The 20,089-nt window shown below is 42.3% G+C and overlaps 2 long non-coding RNA genes across 3 annotated transcripts; one reads left to right on the top strand and one right to left on the bottom strand.

Moving 5' to 3' along the window:
* Positions 1-3,498: 3,498 nt before the first annotated feature.
* On the bottom strand, positions 3,499-7,698 carry LOC119746326. Of its 2 annotated transcripts, none has more exons than XR_005273727.1 (3): positions 7,515-7,698; positions 4,593-4,732; positions 3,499-3,588 (listed from the first exon to the last, which is right to left on the bottom strand). It is a non-coding gene; the product is annotated as an uncharacterized LOC119746326 (long non-coding RNA). The 2 variants fall into 2 exon arrangements; XR_005273728.1 differs by lacking the exon at positions 7,515-7,698 and adding an exon at positions 6,814-6,927.
* A 1,491-nt stretch (positions 7,699-9,189) lies between these two features.
* LOC119746177 lies at positions 9,190-19,857 on the top strand. Its single transcript, XR_005273699.1, has 4 exons — positions 9,190-9,382; positions 15,485-16,050; positions 16,883-17,101; positions 17,810-19,857. It is a non-coding gene; the product is annotated as an uncharacterized LOC119746177 (long non-coding RNA).
* The last annotated feature ends 232 nt before the right edge of the window (positions 19,858-20,089 follow it).

The following is a 20,089-nucleotide window of genomic DNA, read 5'->3' as shown; positions in this document are numbered from 1 at the left end:
TAGGGTGGTAGAAATAAGAAATTTTTTAGCTGCGCACATAAAATGTACATAGTGCGCAAGCATGAGTGCTTGGCAGTACAGGGTACCAGTGAAAGCGCTGTTGCGCGTTGGGCTCTTTTAGTGTGCGGTGCGGAATTGGGCGCATTGGCATTACACTGCATGCACAAACCGCATAGTTGGGCGCTTACTGAAGCCAAATTTATAGCGCGTAGCTTAAAGTTGCTAAGGAGCTTGGTTACGTGTACGCCGCAGGTGCGGCGCACTTCACTTGCCATTTGCTGTCTCCACAACTAATATTGTGAGTAGAAAATAGTGTTATTTATATCGTGACACTTTTCCCAGCTATTTAATTTAGGGCAAGTCTAGCTTGGGGTAATTCAGCGCAGTTATCCAAAGTCCGCATATTTTTAGATGAAATTCAAAGTCAATGGGCTCAAAAATCCCACTGCAGAAAAACTGCACCTTTAAATATGTGATTTGCTTTTGAACTGAAACATTTTCAGAAAATAGTACTTGATATTCTGACTCTTGGGAATATTTTGAATCAAATGACAGCGCGAAAAAATATGATTTCTCTGTCCTTCTCATAGTAATTCTTGGCCGAAGTTCAGAACAACTCAGTAAGACATCAGTGTTGTATAGGAAAAGACTTGTGGAAAATCCCACTGCAGAAAAACTGCACCTTTAAATACGTAACATAGGGCTTTTCTGCAGAATGATTTTTTTATCAATTATAAGTCCCTGACTATGCGCATGCATGAACATAAAATCTGTCAAAGTTAGGCGGAATCGGCTAAAACGGTCACTGTGGACAGGATTTGACCTCAGCAACACGTGCTCTGCGGGCTGACTGACATACGATGTATGTGCGTATGTACAACGTTCGTGCATGTACATATACATTGTGGACGTCCTGTGCATATTTTAAAGCAGATGTATTGTCAACCTGAACTTTTAAGCATACGCAGGGCATGTCCGAGTTCGCTTATTGCCTCGATGCTTTGAAATATTTTAGACCTACCCTTGAATCGACAATTGAAGTAAAAACTAATATAACTGCCATGGTTGATTTTTCAGGAATTTTCAAATGAAAAAGAGTCTTTTTATTATAACTTCCGGTCTGATGACGTCATTCGCCTAAAACTACGCACACGTCTTAAGTGGGTCAAGGTCATCATATACACCAATATTAAGGTGATTCTGACAAACTTCACCTCAGACATCTATTCAAAATACATTTAAATTTTTTTTCAACCTGTCGCTAGAGGGCGCTCGAAGATTGCATGACGTCATCGGTAGATGATTTGAAGAATACTATCAGCCAAGTGACTAACACCGTTAAAAGCAAGTTCATACCTATTGCCGCTTTTAAAAAATAAGCCACTTCCGGTTTTGGCCTTTTTCGACCGGAAGCAAGGGTCACGTGATTGCACGCACACTGAATGAAATAAAGACCTCAACCTACTCTACCACTTGCCGGCAACAGAATGCTGCGGACGCGTACGGTTGACTTCTTATGCATTTTAAATATTAAAAGTGTCACAATTTAATTGCCTATAAATAAACACCTGATGACGTCATCATGACGTCATCATTACACGATGTTGTTTGAATTAGAGTCTTTGCTTGGACAAATAGTGGTGTAAATGAATTACTGGCAAACAGTCGAAAATGCCCTTACCCTCTACACCCCACCTTCAAATCTTTGAGATGTCTCTCCTTCTTCAAAAGTTTCAGATCCTGTGACGTCACCAGTGACATGTACCTTAGTGACAACAAGAAAAGTAGTGTTAAAAAACACAAATGCCCCGCAACCATGCCTATTTCCATCACATAACACCACTCTATTATTAACATTAACTGGGTCACATGGAACGTTCAACATCGTTATTGTTTTCTTTAGGCTATGATCCCATAATGAATTTTTGTTTTTAGCGACAGAATATTTTCAGTCTAAAGCAAGACCTTTCTCAAAGGCAAATCCTTTTAGCGTAATCCTTTGAGCATTTACAAGGTCTACATGAAAATAAGAATTCTTAAATAATCAAAAGAATATATACTTATTTGAATAAGCTTGAGTTATCATCACGACATTATTTCTTTGGGTTTTAATAATGCGAACAGTTGGCCTATGGGATCCTAAAGTGACTCAAAATCCTAAAAACAACCTACAGAGCTGCATAAACATGTACATGTACTACGATGCAAGTCTCAAGTTTTGGATACATGTACATGTACATGTGTTTGTTTTCTGTTGTTTCAATTAAAAATATGGCTGTCCAAGAAAAAAGGTGAAGAAGCCACATTGATTATACACAAAACATGTACATGCATAGACAGTGTACAGGCCCCTAATATTTGAGTGAGTGATTACATTTGCACATGTATATTGGTTTGGTGGGGGGGAAATGAAAATAATAAAACAAAATAAAATCCTTTTGTTTCAATTCTAATGACCTTGGCCTTTGTCTTGTGGGGTCCAAACTTATAAGTTATACTAGCAAGCCACATGTACATACACTGGTTTCGTAAAAAAAAAAATTAAGAAAAAACTATTAAAAAAAAATCAAATGAAATAAAATCCTATTGTTTTAATCCTAATGACCTTGGCCTGTCTTATGGGGTCCAAACTTACACATGTAAGTTATACTAGCAAGCTACATTGTATCAAGGTTCAAGACATACATGGACAATCCAGATTCCAATGTGGAACCATTTGTATGCACATGCACACACACACACACACACTCGCAAATTTGTATAGGAGACGTTCCTTTGTTCTCGTGTAGTAAAGTGTTCAATTTTGAAAGTGAAGTTTCAAAATGCTCTTATTTTAACCAGAATTAGCTTCCTTGGCTGAAATTTGGACTTAATATCCCTTTTCTAAAACTCTTCCATTTGCGACAAATCAACCCACCTTGGAAATTCCTATTTTTTGAGTAAAACCCATATATCTATTTCGTGAAAACCTTGTGGAGACCTATTCATCTATAGAAATTGCCCTGTGGAGACCTTTACAATGTTTTGTTCCCTATTGTGTGTGTGTCTCCACAAGGATACAAATTTGTAGTCACCCCCCCCCGCACACACACACACACACACAGACGGACGGACAAGGCGGAAACAGTATGCCCCTTCGGCTTCGCCGGCGGGGCATAATAATGCCAAGGATCGTGACACGGTGGACAAAAGCACCATTTTTTCAACAAAGTATCTCCATGGTATACATTTTCGAAAAAAAAGATGGACGCAAAAAATTGGATGATGGGAAGGACATGTACATGTATGACTTCATTATGACGTCATCAGCTAACTATTACATAAAAAAAATTGATAATATCTTCAGAACTACAAACATCACAACAACAAATGTGGTATCAAATTAAAGGGAACAACAAGATCTTTCATTAGAGTGGTATGTCTTGCGTCCGTCTTTTCTTCGAAAAGAGAGATGCTTTGGTGAAAAAATTGTGCTTTTGTCCACCTTGTCACGATTTTTTCACTAAGGTACCTGTTTATTTTTTCTTTTATCGTTTCCATTTTTTGTTGGTGCTCATCCATTTCCTTTTGGATTTGCTCGATGTGAAGCTGTTGGGATACCAAAATACAAGTAACGAATGTTAACGAGTGCAATGGTAAGAATAATTTCATGAGGTGACAGACGGAATATTCCATTCCACAAGGCGAAGCCGGGTGGAATGGAACAAGTGACTGCTCGTAGTTCAGCTGTTGGAATACAAAAAAAACAAAGAAAGATTTTTTATGAGTGCAATGGTAAGAATGATTTTATGAGGAGTGCGTTCGATTACTTCCCCCAGTTTACTCGCGCCTGGCTCCTCGCGTAATGACAGACACGCGCAGTGAAGCTAAATAAACGGTTTCGGATAAAGTTTCGTTCAAGAGCTGGAAATATGGGCATCGCCAGGATTTTTTCTCGAGGGCGGCAAAACATATTTTCCAAAAAATTCATGTTTTTCTCAACATTTTCTCGATTTATCATTTTTCATGGTTTTAGTGGGGGGTAGGGACATTTTTGCCCCCCCCCATTAAATCTTCTTCATATATCCTCTCAATGAAGGTCATTCATTGCAAAAATGATAAGACATGAATCTGGGACTGAGAAATATTTCCAATTTTGTGAGGAAAAATTTTTGACTCTCCATAGACTTTTTACACAATTGCAGAAGTGGCGTCAGGTTGCAACAGTTTTCCCACGCTACATTCGAATCAATTAACTGTAGAGCACGTCCATGCCCAGTGAAAATACGCGGGGACACATAGAGCTATATAGTGTTTGTAGCTCTATGCTCCATGCAAGCCCGTTTTTGGACACGGCCTGATGAGGCGCCCGCAGGACGTTGCATGGCCTTATGGGATATTTACCCAAGTAACCGGCTCGGCAAGTCGGTTACTTGGGCCAGGCTTGACTAAGCACGACAAGTCATGTGAGAGGTAAATCTAACGCTGTCGCGCTTGCATGAGTAAGTGCGGGAGAAGTAATTGAATGCACTGGAGGTGACAGATGGACTGTTCCATTCCACAAGAAACATTCCATCTGTCACCAATTACTCTGTTCATTGCATTTACCGCACCTTGGCCTTGGCCAGTTCGCCCCTGGTGTCGTACAGCTGGCTCTGCAGCTTGATATTGCTCTGCAGCAGGTCGCTGTTTTCCTGTTGCAGGCGAAGAATGGTGGTGGATGCGGGATCATCTTCTTGCATCTTCTTGGGGCCTGAGTTTGACAATCGAGCGAGATTCAGAGATGGTCTGTTCTCGTCAACAATTATAATCTTTTTTAAAACATTTTTTTTAAACTTCTCCCAAAGACTTTTATCAGATTTTAACAAAACAGGTATTCTTTTTTCTACTGTGGGCATCTGGATTGTTACAAAGTGTAATTATCTCATTTAAAAAAAAATTTTTTGGTGTCAACGATTTCTACATTGATTTTTTTCTCCACATTGAAAAAAAAAATGCACAATAGACCTTTATCATAGTGCCACCATTTCAGTCATGTTCCCTGTATCCAATAATAGTATTGAATGATAATGTTTTTTGTACAAAAAGGAACCAGACTGTTTTTTCTTCCAGCCTGCGTATTTTATTTTTTGCAGCGTACATCCTATTTTAACCAATGACATCACGCACCCTTATGTTAGAACATGAATATTTATCACGCTGTGTGGATGGAAGACACTTAGGTTCTCGTAGTGTTTTCCCTTTAATAAACTCATCCCAACCAACAAAAATATTTGATGAAAATGGACGCGGGTTCAAACCGCAGATCTTTCGATCCATATTCATTCTGCTATCCACTAGGGCACTGTTTGAACCCAATTGGACTTCCGGTTCTGTAGATATAGGGCCTTAAAGTATGCACTTTTAGGATGCATCATGTAACACGTGATGACGTCATGATGACGTCATGATTCGGCATACATCTTCAGATGGTTGTTTAAAGTGTGTGCCAGGTTTGAAGTTGATCGGACCGTATTTTATATAATTTTTGCAAAATTTGAAGAAAATATTAAAAGTTAAAAAATTCATAAAAAAATCAGATGATGACGTCATGATGACGTCACTTCAGATTTGGAATGCTGTTATCTATACCTACCTACCCACCAAGTTTCATAACGATCAGACATACCCTTATATGTTAATCAAAAAATCACGTTTTTGATGACGTCATGATGAAGTCACACATTTTACGAAATTTTGTGCATCTATCTATGACCTAACAAACCTGTTACAAAAAGAATTTCGAATTTACCACATTCCGTTTATGAGATATGAGTAAAAGGTCCAAAAATTGAATAATTTATATTAAATCACACGATGACATCATAATGACGTCACTGTAATTTTCGTCTATAACACGTCCCGGAATACTTGCATACCAAGTTTGAACCAAATCGGACTTCCGGTTCTGTAGATATAGGGCCTTAAAGAATGCTCTTTTAGGATGACGTCACGTGACACGTGATGACGTCATGATGATGAAAAGTTTCGGCATACATCTTCAGATGGTGGTCTAAGTGTGTGCCAGGTTTGAAGTCGATCGGATTTGAAAAAAAGTCCAAAAGTGACTTGTAGAACGAAAACACGTGTTATCCTATGGGAAAAAAAGTGGAAAAAGAAAAAATGAGAAAACTAGAAATGTGTTTGTGGACAAACACCGAGCTGTTTCGACCGTTTTATTAATGACTGCCGCATAGGAGTTTCATCCAGGTCGAATGAGCATGTACATGCGTATTCTATACAAAAAGTGTCGATCCTATGTAAAAAATAAAAAAAACATTTTTCATTGCGTCATGATGACGTCACACATTTTTTGAAATTTCCTGTATCTATCTACGACCTAATAAACCTTTTGCCAAAAAGAATTTCGAATTAACCACTTTCCAGCGATGAGATATGAGTAAAAGGTCCAAAAATTGAATAATTCATATAAAATCACATGATGACGTCATCGTGACGTCACTGCAATTTGTGTCTATAACACTTCCTGGAATATCTGCATACCGAGATTGAACCCAATCGGACCTCAGATTCTCTAGATATAGTGACTTAAACTATGCAGTTTTAGGATGATGTCAAGTGACACGTGATGACGTCATGATGCCGTCATGATTCGACCTGAATCTTCAGATGGTGGTCTAAGTGTGTGCCAGGTTTGAAGTCGATCGGATCGTATTTTATACAATTTTTGCAAAATTTGAAGAAAATATTAAAATTTGAAAAATTCATAAAAAATCAGACGATGACGTCATGATGACATCACTTCAGATTTTGAATGCTTTTATCTATACCTACCTACCTACCAATGTCTACGCTGCTCGGTTACGTGAAAAATTAGCTCCAGCCCTACATGACAACCCAATGATAAAATTTAGGGCTGGGTAACTCTAGCCCCATAAATGTGGCCTATTCACTGGACTGCCTCCGTAAACATAGGCCACACATCCACATGTACAAAAAACGTGTCGACTTTGCCAAATTTTGATTTTCACATTTAGGCTTACTTTGTAGATTTTTTTTGCTTTAGAAGCATTCTCACCCTCTATATAGGCTAATCAGAAAGTGCTGCTTTTTTCAGATGTTTACTTTTTGTGAATTTCATGTTGAAATTTTGATACGCAAACGTGTGCAAATGTATCTGGAAATTTCACGAAAAATGAACATCTGAAAAAGGCAGCACTTTCTGATCAGCCTATATAGAGGGTGAGAATGCTTCTAAAGCAAAAAAAACGTAAAAAGTAAGCCTAAATGTGAAAATCAAAATTTGGCTAAGTCGACACGTTTTTTGTACATGTGGATGTGTGGCCTATGTTTACGGAGGCAGTCCAGTAAATGGGCCACATTTATGGGGCTAGGTAACTCCAGCTAGAGGATACCAAAGTTCAAGCGCTGACACGTCCTGGGCTAAATTTGGGTGACCTTGGCATCTCTAAATTTGGCCCAAAACATCCAGTGCAGTTCCAGAATTAAGATGATGGTACACTAAGTTAACTTACGGTCATGTGGAAGGTGAAATTCCCCCGTTTTTTGCAAAGAGTAATTGTCTTAGTGCTGCGAGGTCAGGACCATGCACGCAATATGTACCACAACCATCACCAAAGATCTTCGCCCACCAGATACCAATACCATGCAGCTACTCGACTCGTGGACACACATTCTTTCGTTTAACACGCGGTTCAACCGCTGTGCTCTTATCCAATGAAAAGCCGAGCAAAACAATACGGTGTCATATGAAAACGCGTCTCCTATAAAAACTGGATTATGTTCCCCGTTATTGGTTAAAGGTAAAGTCCATCTTTTGTAATTTGAGAATTTCGTGTTGTTTTATATGAAAATGGGACTCCTGTAAAATCTGGATTCTGTACGTGTTATTGGTTAAACCCTCCCGCATGACCATCACCAGTCTGCTTAATTACGTACTGCGCATGCCTAAGAATAATTTAGTAGAGCGATCGCGGTCACGCAGAAAGGTTTAAAGCTATAGTCCATCATTTGCAGCTATCCAAAAATTGAATGACGAATGACCGAAGACCCGATAGGCCAACCTCGTCCCCAGGGTGTCGAACAGTACGCGCCCATCACTACCTGCTCTCTCACCCTGGTATTGGATCATTTGCATGTGCAAGATTTTTGCACACGTATGCAAATGAGGAATAGTGTGGTGCCTTGGATATGCTTTACATTAGCGTCTGTTTTTGTATGCGGTGTCTGGGGTAAAAACAGAGTCAATTCGTCGCAGCACGAGCACGGCGTGAGTTACGACAACACGATTTTTTTATTTGTTACGATCTTATCGAGACAACATGCAGTATCACATTTCATTTTAATATGAACAAACTGGAAAGGAAATTAGTATTTTCGAGAAGGCGTGGATGAATGATCGCGAAAACACGTACTGCACGTTGTGAATAATATAGCACCAAGTACACGATAAAAATTCATTACTAGCCAATTGCGGTATCCAATCAGGATACAGTAAGAAAGTTTCCTATCCAGGGTTTACTATTGGAAACGCGGTTGGAAATAAAGTAAGCACTGGGGACGAGGTTGCCGATAGGCCTATAGAAAGCACCTGCTGATTGGTCACAATCTAGGAAGTCAAGAGGCGGAGTCTTGCCTAATTAATCAGCAAATCTGTTCGGGCATCACATAGACTACCAAAACGGCAGATGCCATACAAAAGGCACCACTCCTTTTTTGAAAAAGGGCACTTGTTAAAAAAAAAGGGCACTTCGTAAAAAAAAGGCACTCTTTATAAATTACTTGGGGGGGGGGGGGGGTAAGCCTGTTGACAAAGAAAGGGCATTTGAATGGAAAAAGGCAGTCTTTACAAAATATTGGGGGGTAAATATCCCCTTCCCCCCACTCCCCGCTGGCTATACACCTATGTGATTCAACAACTTTTGATTTTATCGAGATTCTAGAATGCTTTCAGCTGAACTGAAACTTCGGATTAGTTGTTCAGCACCCTTCTTTAGGTTTTGACTGAGCACGTTGCTTCAAACGAACACTAAATGCACAAATTACAAAAGATGGACTTTACCTTTAACCAATAACGGGTCACAGAATCCAGTTTTTATAGGAGACGCGTTTTCATATGACACCGTATTGTTTTGCACGGCTTTTGATAGGATAAGAGAGCACAGCCGTTGAAGTGCGTGTAAAACGAAAGAATGTGCGTCCACGAGTCGAGTAGCTGCATCGGCCCACATGTACTGTACGTACGGCATGAGAAGGGCGGGTCCATCACTGCCAGTGCTGGTATGGTATGTCACTATGCTGTGTGATGGGTTGCTCGTATTTTCCAGCAGGACACGAAAATGCTCTCGGCCAAGAACGGGAAATTTCACCTTCCATATGAAATGTAAGTTAACTAAGTGTATCATCATCTTAATGCTGGAACTTGTACTGGATGTTTTGGGCCAAATTTAGAGATACCGAGATCACACAAATTTAGCCCGGGGCGTGTCATCATCAGGTCCGTTGTCACTGCCAGCAGCAAAAACCGAAAAACGGTGCCGTCCTGAAATTAGGCACAAAACTCGTGCCAGAATCCCAACTCCAGGTTGTACCACTTAAGCTAATTTATGTTTTTCCTTTGTATCAAAAAAAAATACTCGGTCAGAGAACAAAAATAGTGAATGAAAATGAACAGCCGGACGACAGTAGCCTTCATAATAACTTCATAATTTGGGAGGCTAATCATCCTTACTGGCAGCTGGTATGCTGAATTGCAAAGGACGCGGCTACAACGTGGTCGGGCCGCTGGCACATAAAGGCGCCTATGGCTGCCGGCCACATAGAACCATATATGACCACGGAGCACAGCCTGAGATCGAAAGTGTTTGATTTTTCCGGAGGGAGGAAAACCGGAGAGCCCGGAGAAAAACCCTCGTGGTACTCCTAGAACTATGAGGCTCTACGTAGTGGAGCCTCATAGATCAAGAAGCCCGCAAAATTGCCTGCAGCACAAAACACTAATAAAGTACAAAAACGTCCATCAAAATGGAGACATTTCACACAGAACCGCTGCACAGTTTGCCCCTATACTCCGTACTTTATGTCTTGACATACTCAGGTATCATGTGCAGAACTAACATAGGTAGATTCTGTCGGTTTTTAGGCCAAAATGATGAAAAATATGCACTTTCCGCACTGAGCCAACCTGACACTTGAAACGTGCACGCATATGATCGAGCGATGATTTTCGGTTCGCTTGGAGCATGCCGCGGGGGGTACGGTACATGCACTTGTACGCATGCACTAGCCCCACTAGTGTGGCCGTCGGTATGCTGCGCTGAACCTCTGGCCACACACCGTGGTACCGCGCGCTACTGAGGACGAAGTTTTTCATAAAATTCAGGGCAGTTTCTTACATTTCAGTTTCTTACTTTCTTATGGTTGTATTCTATGATGTCTCCTATCACTTCTGGGATGCTTAGCATGTGCTTAGGTCTAATGATGTTCCATTTTCCGAGATATTCTTCAATCTTTCTGGAGTCCATATGCACTCGTGAAACGTCTGGTGATGGCAGCCATTTTGAATGTGACAAGAGATGACCTCAAGCTGTGACGTCGCGTTTATGCAAATTGCTTGTCGAGCGCGCGAGGGCGCGAGTTGCAAATGCGACGGCTGTTTCCTGTGCCGTAGATCCTGAATAGAGATCGGTGCACGTGGCCCCCTGACGATAAATGCATGGTACAGGAAACAGCCGTCGCATTTGCAACTCGCGCGCTCGACAAGCAATTTGCATACACGCGACGTCACAGCTTGAGGTCATCTCTTGTCCCATTCAAAATGGCTGCCATCACCAGACGTTTCACGAGTGCATATGGACTCCAGAAAGATTGAAGAATATCTCGGAAAATGGAACATCATTAGACCTAAGCACATGCTAAGCATCCCAGAAGTGATAGGAGACATCATAGAATACAACCATAAGAAAGTAAGAAACTGAAAATGTAAGAAACTGCCCTGAATTTTATGAAAAACTTCGTCCTCAGTAGCGCGCGGTACCACGGTGTGTGGCCAGAGGTTCAGCGCAGCATACCGACGGCCACACTAGTGGGGCTACGCATGCACATACTATCATTTCGCTTGTACCGTACCCCCCGCGGCACGCTCCGAGCGAACCGAAAATCATCGCTCGATCATATGCGTGCACATTTCAAGTGTCAGGTTGGCTCAGTGCGGAAAGGGCATATTTTTCATCATTTTGGCCTAAAAACCGACAGAATCCACCTATGTTAGTTCTGCACATGATACGTGAGTATGTCAAGAGATAAAGTACGGAGTATAGGGGCAAACTGTGCAGCGGTTCTGTGTGAAATGTCTCCATTTTGATGGACGTTTTTGTACTTTATTAGTGTTTTGTGCTGCAGGCAATTTTGCGGGCTTCTTGATCTATGAGGCTCCACTAGTGGGCCTCATAGTTCTAGGAGTACCCTCGTGGCACAGGAGAGAACCAACGCACAACTCTACTCACATGCAATCCGCGGCCAGGATTCGAACCGTGGTCACCTTGGTGAGAGGCAAGCGCTTGGTCAATGTAGCCCCATAAATGTGGCCTATTTACCGTAATTTCCTGCGGATAAGGCGCGCGGCGGATAAGGCGAAGGTCCCTAAAATCACCCCCAAAAAATTCAAACGCCAATAGATAAGGCGCACCGCCGCATAAGACGCATGTTTGACCACACACAGAAGAACACCAGGCGTCACCCGGTGTCGGTACATCGCCACAAAGGGGCCATTGTGTTGCCTTAGAACGATCACACTATTCGGAGGATGAATTAAACCGTAACCACATTGGCTGGTTACATGTAGAGCCATGAAGAAAAGACCAATGTAAATTGATACCGACCTTCACCCATTCAGCCAACGCGCGCTGTGCATGCTTGCTTGCGGTTTCCAATCCTGGCCTTCCTTGGCCTTTTGTTAATGCAGTGCGGCACAATCAGCGGCCAGCACGCCAGAAACGATGGTCCACGCGCTGTCTGAAGATATTGCAACATGCACGCTGGATCAGATTCGTAGACTTGCCCAGTCCCTCCGAGCCAGATGTTGCGCCCTCTACCGGTGACTAATACAAAAACTAGCGTCGCTTATATGTATATACCATACGAAAATAATCCTGTCACACCGGGGGAGACGTAACAAAAATGTTTTATTATATTTTCTAAAAATTGTTGTAATGTTTTTTTGTATTTAAAGTTCTTTTCCTTTATTTCAAACCTATATCCCAAATCATAAGAAAAGTCCCAACAAATCCAGAAACATAAGTCTTATCATAATATTATCCTAAATATAAAAATTTCTTAAAACAAAACTCCTATTACCATATTTAAAATAAAAATCCTGACCTACTATTATAATAAGATAATACAAATTCCCATAATACTTTTTAAAACAAACGTCTAAAAAGAGGCAATTAATAAATGAACGATTTGAACGTTTAATGAAACAAAGAAAGTGCAACAAATAAACATTAGTACTTCATATTATCCTAAGTCTAAAGCAGACTTTGAAGATATCCTGTACAATAAACACCCTCAACGTTCACACAATAGAACTTGAGTGAATGCGATTTCCAAACGTTTAAGTAATTCTGATTGCAGCATTTTCGGAATGAAAAAACGGCCACAAAGAAAAACGTTTGTATGACGGCATTGTTGGAACGAAAGCACGATCACTAAGGGGGATCAACGCATTGCGGCATTGTTGGAATGAAAGCACGATCATGGGGGATCAACACATCGCAGCATTGTTGGAATGAAAATACAGTCACAATGTCTGGAGAGTTGAGATTGGTTGACCGCATTATTGATTGCGGCATTGAAAGAATTCTTCACACAAAGACCGTCACTTTGAACTCAAGCGACACCAGATAAGGCGCACCTGTAGATAAGGCGCAGCGATGTTTTTGTGGTCTAGAAAATCAGATAAGACGCGTCTTATCCGCAGGAAATTACGGTACTGGACTGCCTCCGTAATTTCGTAAACATAGGCCACACATCTACATGTACCAAAACGTGTCGCACTTTGCCAAATTTTGATTTTCACATTTAGGCTTACTTTGTAGGGTTTTTTTTGCTTTAGAAGCATTCTCACCCTCTTTATAGGCTAATCAGAAAGTGCTGCTGTTTTCAGATGTCTAACTTTTGTGAAATTTATACTATGGTCAATGCTCTCGTCTTTATTCGTCCCGTGCACGGTCAATCGTCGGCATATATCCTCACGCGCTATGCACATGCATGTAAAAATATAGCGCGAACAGCGACCTCACGCTGCCACTATTTTTTTATGCAAATCAGTTGGGGACGTTCTCAAGCCTTGGTTCAATCGTCGGCAAAAGCTTATGTTTTTCTTTATTTTGCGCTGGATTTCTAGCGCACGACCTCGTATGCGAATACAGAGAAGTGTAGGCGGGGCTAATATGTGGAGTGTCCAATCACACCTTGGTAAATCCGGACGTCATCAAATTATTTGCTGCTATTCGGCCTTTGCGGACGTGACAGGAACCACAGTTTTTGTGCATTGGTGCTGTGTGCAGAGACACGCAACGTGTACATGTATGGATTATGTACGGTGCCACGTTTCACTATGCAAGTTTCCACGCAACGATCGACCAATAAGAAAACGACATTTAAGGTCATCTAAGGCTATTAACTTAATGAGCACAACCCCCAAAACCTCACATGGATGATTAAACCAAGGCTCTCGATCGTCCCCAACTGATTTGCATATAAAAATAGTGGCCGCGTGAGGTCGCTGATCGCGCTGTATTTTTACATGCATGTGCAAAGCGCGTGTATGCCGACGATTGACCGCGTACGGGATGAATAACGGTGAGAGCATTGACCAAGGCTAGGACGACAGGGGTTCAAATCAGGGATCTTGTAATACTCGTAAAAAAAAGGGTTGCAACCTGATGCCACTTTTTTTCTTCATATATCATCTCAACAGCAGCGTATCCAGCTTTTGATGTCAGGGGGGCAACCGCACATTCGCTCCGAAATGTAGACATGTTTTCCCTCCGGACAATTGCCCTCTGTAAAAGGGGGGGGGGGGGGGTTCTCCGGACACTTGCCCTCCGTAAAATCAAAAGGGGGGGGGGGGGGAGGAGGGGCTGGTACCCATCTTCCAAATGGGGGCGCTCCTCAAACCTGACCATTATTATGCATACTTCATATTTGTATGGACATTTTCACGTTGCATTGTAATGGTTGTTGAGCAGGTTTTCTTTGATGGAATTGATGTCAGAAAAATCTTTAAACATTTATTAAAATCATTGTTGACAAAAAACAATTGTCAAAAAAATCAGCCAGGGGGGACAAAGTGCCCCCCCCCCCCCGCCTCCAAAGACTTTGTACACAATTGTGGAAGTGGCGTCAGGTTGCAACATTTTTTCCCATCTTGCTACCCACTAGGCTACTTTGTGATAGCTCGATGCCAAATGTTCTTAAGAATGCTTTCATATAAAGCCCCTGTCACACTTTTGCGTATCCTAATTCCTTATGAGTTCCTTATCAAAAATTTCAATACGCAGCCGTACGCTCAAAAAGTCGAATTTTTTTATTACTTTGACTTTAATGTGCGACGCACATCTAGCGTACAAGTAACGAATTAAGCACATCCACTGCGTATGAGATGTGTATGAGTTGCAGCAAATACGCTATCTGTGCGTTTAAGTACAATGCGCTGCCCGCTCGCAGAATGAGCGGTACTAATTCGTGCAATACGTCGGCATTCGCTATGAGTTCGTTCAGCGTGCGCTGTATCTTCGCTGCAAGTACTCTATGTATACGCCGGCTCATATGCTGACGGGGTGCGTGCCGGGAGGTCAGCGTATTACCGCGAATGAACCGCTTATCCCCCATGAACACATAGCGTACTCGTACTGCACTCAACCGATGCGGGGCCGATGTGCTGCGTATTTATAACGTATGACCTGCGTAACAGCGTACGCAGCGTAGTTTTGTGCATGCCCAAAACTATCCAGCGTACTGGGCTGTACCATGCGTATGCCTGCGTACATAAAACTTACACAAAATGCTAGAGATGCATATGAGGTGCGTATTGTGCGTGCGACTGCGTATGAAAAAAATGTCAAAGCGCAACTCATAAGGAATTAGGATACGCAGAAGTGTGACAGAACCCTAACCAGTTAATTAGAGGCTTCGCTACAAAACCTGGATCTGATAAAATTTGAAAAAGTTGGTGAATAGGATGTGAATTTCTGTGGAATTTTCGAAAAAGGAATTTTGTAACCCAGAAATGTCTAAGTGATTATATTACACAACATGTACTGCACAAAAAATTGTACGGTCGTCCCTGCAACAATTACCACTTAAACAAATTCAGGTTTGTTTGTTTGTGTTTGAAATCGGATTGGCAGATTTTTCTCTCTCTTTTTAATCCTTTAAAGAAGTGATTGGAATCTTTTTCTCATTCTACATTATGTTGCAGGACACAGTGGAAGCCAACTTTTACAATTAGAGGTTAGAGGACCTGCTGGGTCGGGCAACAAGAAGTATGTGCAACATCAAGTTGGTGGATGGATGTCTAGGTTACCAAGTCCACCATATGGTGACAGTTACCATCAAGGGTCAGGTGCAGTCAATGCTAGGTCAGATTCACACAAAAGGGCTGAAACACCACCAACTGCAACAAGCGGCCCTTGCACAGTCACAGCGTCTTCCGGCTGAACCTGAGCGGCTATTACTGATAGGCCAGCTTCGTACAAGTGGGCCACCAACTGCAAAGAGCGGCCCTTGCGCAGTTACAGTGCTTCTGGCTGAAGCTGGGTGGCAGCAAATGTCTGACCGAGGAATTTGGTGGGGTTGTTTTGCGGCCCTGCCCACACTCCCCTAACAAGAACAGGATGAGTCATCTAGTCCCTAACCCAGTCTCCAACAGTGGGTGCAGTGCCAAAAACCCTATTATTGAGCTGACACTGGGCGTCACGTGTGAGATGATCTACCAGTCTTTTGGAGCCACGTCATGGTTGGAGAGCACTTGAACCTTCTTTGAAGGTATAACATATCAAATCCTTTATGGTCAGAAGGACCCCATGTAAACTGGCCAAAGCGCACAGCCAGATGACCTTGGACACATAGAGATAAGAGCTCCCGGGCTCTGTATATCCACTAACGCTGCCTAGCACGTATACAATAAACAGACCCAACACGCTGAGCCATTGAGCAACGGCAAATTTTATTGGAGTTTAGATGTACAATTCTTTAGTAAATGAATACACGCGAGCCTAAACCTTAACCAATCACAATAAGGGTTATATTGTTGGAAAGCTGATGAACAAAAAAAAATGACTCGAGAGATCTAAGCTCCCAGGTGGCGCTATTTAACATTATGATGATGTTAATGGACCAGTTCTTGGCTGAACGCGTGGTTTACACACAAAACAGGGAGATGAAAATGCAATGTTTAACATCAATTCGCGAGTGAAACTCATTGTCTTATTCAGTTTTTCTTTCATTTTCTGAAAGAGTATATTGTTAGGGTCACACTGTAGTGAGATCTAAGGTATACCCTGTCGAATAATGAAGTGGGGGCGACAGATGTGAAAAAGGCCCGTTTTTAATGATTTTTTCGCCGCATTCTCTCATAGAGGTTGCACATAAAAACCGGCCCGGTGGGTTAGTTCCCCAAAGGAATTCATATGCCACTGTTTGGTTTAACAGCACTGGGTTTTTTTTTTGCAAGCAATTCATGTGAACTGTTCAGATATTCCTCTTTCATTCATCCTGTTATTTGTTGTGATTTGACTTGTGATTTACACAATCTCAACTCTGCCTCTAGCTTGTTCTTCAAGAATTATTTCTAATTTTGCTTTTTATCCATGAACAGGCTACTTACGAGGATCCTGGCTGCGAGTTTTGGAGCCATAATACCCTACGCTGCCCCGACCTCTTACTTTGTAGAGACCCAGACCAGAGCCCCTACAGAGCTGACAGGCTGACGCTGGAAGCCATGCTGGAGGAGACTAGAGATAGGCCTAAGACCAAGCTAGGCATCTGCAAATGCAAGAATGCATGGGGACAATCGCCAACAAGTGTGACTGCCAAGGTATGCAGTTTACTCTTTGCAAGTGGGCCGTCAGTAAAGAACTTATGCAAGAAATGCCTCTTCCCTCCTGTCCGCATGGTTTATATATGCAGTGGTGTCAGTGGGCCCCCCTCCCTTCTCTCCTCCCCTCCCTTTTATGCATATATGCTTTGTGGTGTTTCATGAACCACACAAAATAAGGACACAAATAGTACAATCAAGCTGCTTTGGGTACATTTTGTTGAAATCAGTGCTGCTGAGTCTTGATTCAGGATGAAGCTGATCTCACTTGCCGGCCGTAAAGGGAATATACAAACACCTAGGCCAACACTGAATGGAGCCTTTTCCCACTGGATGAAAGTTGAAACATTGACCTGCTGACATGGAAAGCGTGTGATGCAGACTGTATCACACGGTAATTATACAGTGTGTGGTGCGTGAGTGCACAGCACATGATGGTACACAACAGTAGGGTACCACTGTACATACCACGCTGCCCGCTAGCATGTGGCCGGTCTGATCCGGACAACCACATGAACGATCAAGTGGGTAAAATCCAACACATGCTATTTTAGGTTTCAGATTTAGTTGTAAAAAATGCAATGCTTTAAAAATCACAGTGTGTCTTGAGTATTATTAGACCTGTGATTTGACTTGTAATTGACTCTACATGTATTTCAACTCTGCGTCTTGATCTGATATTATGTATTATGTATGTTTGGTGAACAGGCCATGCTGGTTTCCAGTAAATGCTTGCGAAGGAGATCGAGAGACCACTTGGCTTAGCTCCAGCACCCTCTGCGGCCCTCACCTGGAGACCTCTTACCCAGAGACATATAGACTGGATCATACAGGTGGAGCTAGAAGGGACCCATGCTGGAGGGAGCCATGCTGGAGGGGGCCTACGCTGGAGGGAGCCCACGCTGGAGGGAACCTATGCTGGAGGGGACCCACGCTGGAGGGGACCCATGCTGGAGGGGACCCATGCTGGAGGGGACCCACACTGGAGGGGACCCACGCTGGAGGGAACCCACGCTGGAGGGGACCCACGCTGGAGGGGACCCACGCTGGAGGGGGCCCACGCTGGAGGGAGCCCACGCTGGAGGGAGCCCACGCTGGAGGGAGCCCACGCTGGAGGGAACCTATGCTGGAGGGGACCCACGCTGGAGGGGACCCACGCTGGAGGGGACCCACGCTGGAGGGGACCCACGCTGGAGGGGACCCACGCTGGAGGGGATCCACGCTGAGGGGATCCACACTGGACGGGACCACAGGCACAAGACCAGGGGAATGTGGTAACTGTTTACTTCTTTCTTGAATGTAAAAATATATCCTAGCTCGGTGTTGATTTGCTTTGTTCAAGTAACAGTGGCGGATCAGATGGGCAGAATGGGAAGTGCATTCATCTTGTCTGTTTTCCTTTTTTTTTCACTTCACTTGTGATATATTCAAGGCAGAAACTTTTCACCCACATTAAATAGCAAGTACAATGTGCCCTGCTTGAATGTTCAGGTTTGCATCCTTTATTGGCACCCCCCTCGTTTCTGTAAATGTTGGATCCGCCACTGAATAACATAGTAATATTTCTTTATATGTTATGTGACACAGTATGTCAAAACCATGCTGTAGTATCAAATTTCAGAAAAAAGTGGTGTTTGTAAGAGCGAAGTCTATAGATGTATCTCTTATAAGACATATTAAGAAAATTACATTGTCATTTTGAATGCACAACGCCATTGTGCACGGTGAGTACAAAATGTTCTGATCACCTGCGCATGTTACTCATATTTTCTGAATTGAAAAATTGAAAAAAGGTGCAGCCGATGAGCGTCACGAACATTTGACGCCAAGATGCCGAGATGCATGTGGCAATCTGTAGTCACATCATTTGAGAGAGACCTATATGTCACTAATATTGCAGTAACTGAAAATTGACTTCTTGCCCAAATGTGCCTGAATTTGACATACCACGTCACATATATATGCTCCATCAACTGATATTCCTGCCGTAATTTGTGCAAATTAAGTTGTTTTGTACATTAAAGGTAAAATGTACATTGGGGAAAAATGACTTGGTTCTTGTGAATTCAAAAAAATCTGCTCATTGAAAAGGTTCTTGAGAAACGTTTGCTCATTGACTAATGCTGTTTACAATACCACAATATACAAAACTTGAAAGGGGTATTCCTGCCTGAAATCCCCAAAATGTCATGTTTTGTATTGTTTACTTTTTTAAGGTCTGATTGAAAGGAAACTAACCTTATGTCTTACCGTCCCCTTATGTCTTAACATCAGATGTGAAGGCATATACGCATACGTAAATCCTGTCCGGTCCGTTCAACGTTCAATACACAGTGTGTGTCACATAAACTACACAGAGCACCAACACAAATGTTTTTTCTTACGCATCCACAGCTTGATTTTCGAGAACAAAATATTGACCCCCGAAATTTGTTCTCGCACGGTACTTGCAAGAATAACACAAATGCAGCCAGTTTTTAATGGATGCTTGTGTGGAAGTTTATATTTTACTTTTACTGTTCTTGCCATTTAATTGTATCCAAAATTGTTTTGTAGCCAAGTGGGTGCATTCCACGGGCAGTAATGTGCCATTAACCATAACCCCTTGGGTATTTTTACTAGAAAGTTTCCTGAATCTGCCAAAATCCATCAGTTTTGTCATGCAAACAAATGTTGGTATCCAGTGAGTCCATCAGTATCCACCAGTGAGCCAGGGGTTAAATTGTTGAGATCCTGAATCCGTCAAAAGCCCCCCCCCCCCCCCCAACTGCTCAATATGGAAGTATTCTGAATCTATCAAAATCCTGCAGTGCTGTTAGGCTTACTGTCCTGAATCCATCAAAATACCCCAACTTGTTCAATATGAAGTATCCTGATTCAGCTGAAATCCTCCAAAACAGGGGTGTGGATTTTCGGTTAAAAACTGTTACGGTTAAAAACAACTTTTGGTACTGAAAAGTTGTAACATTGGGGTTTTGGCCTGAAATG

This window comes from Patiria miniata, unplaced genomic scaffold (genome assembly GCF_015706575.1).
Source record: "Patiria miniata isolate m_02_andy unplaced genomic scaffold, ASM1570657v1 HiC_scaffold_7, whole genome shotgun sequence".
Classification (NCBI taxonomy): domain Eukaryota; kingdom Metazoa; phylum Echinodermata; class Asteroidea; order Valvatida; family Asterinidae; genus Patiria; species Patiria miniata.
The sequence above is the reverse complement of the archived record's forward strand: the minus strand, read 5'-3'. Positions and strand labels throughout refer to the sequence as shown.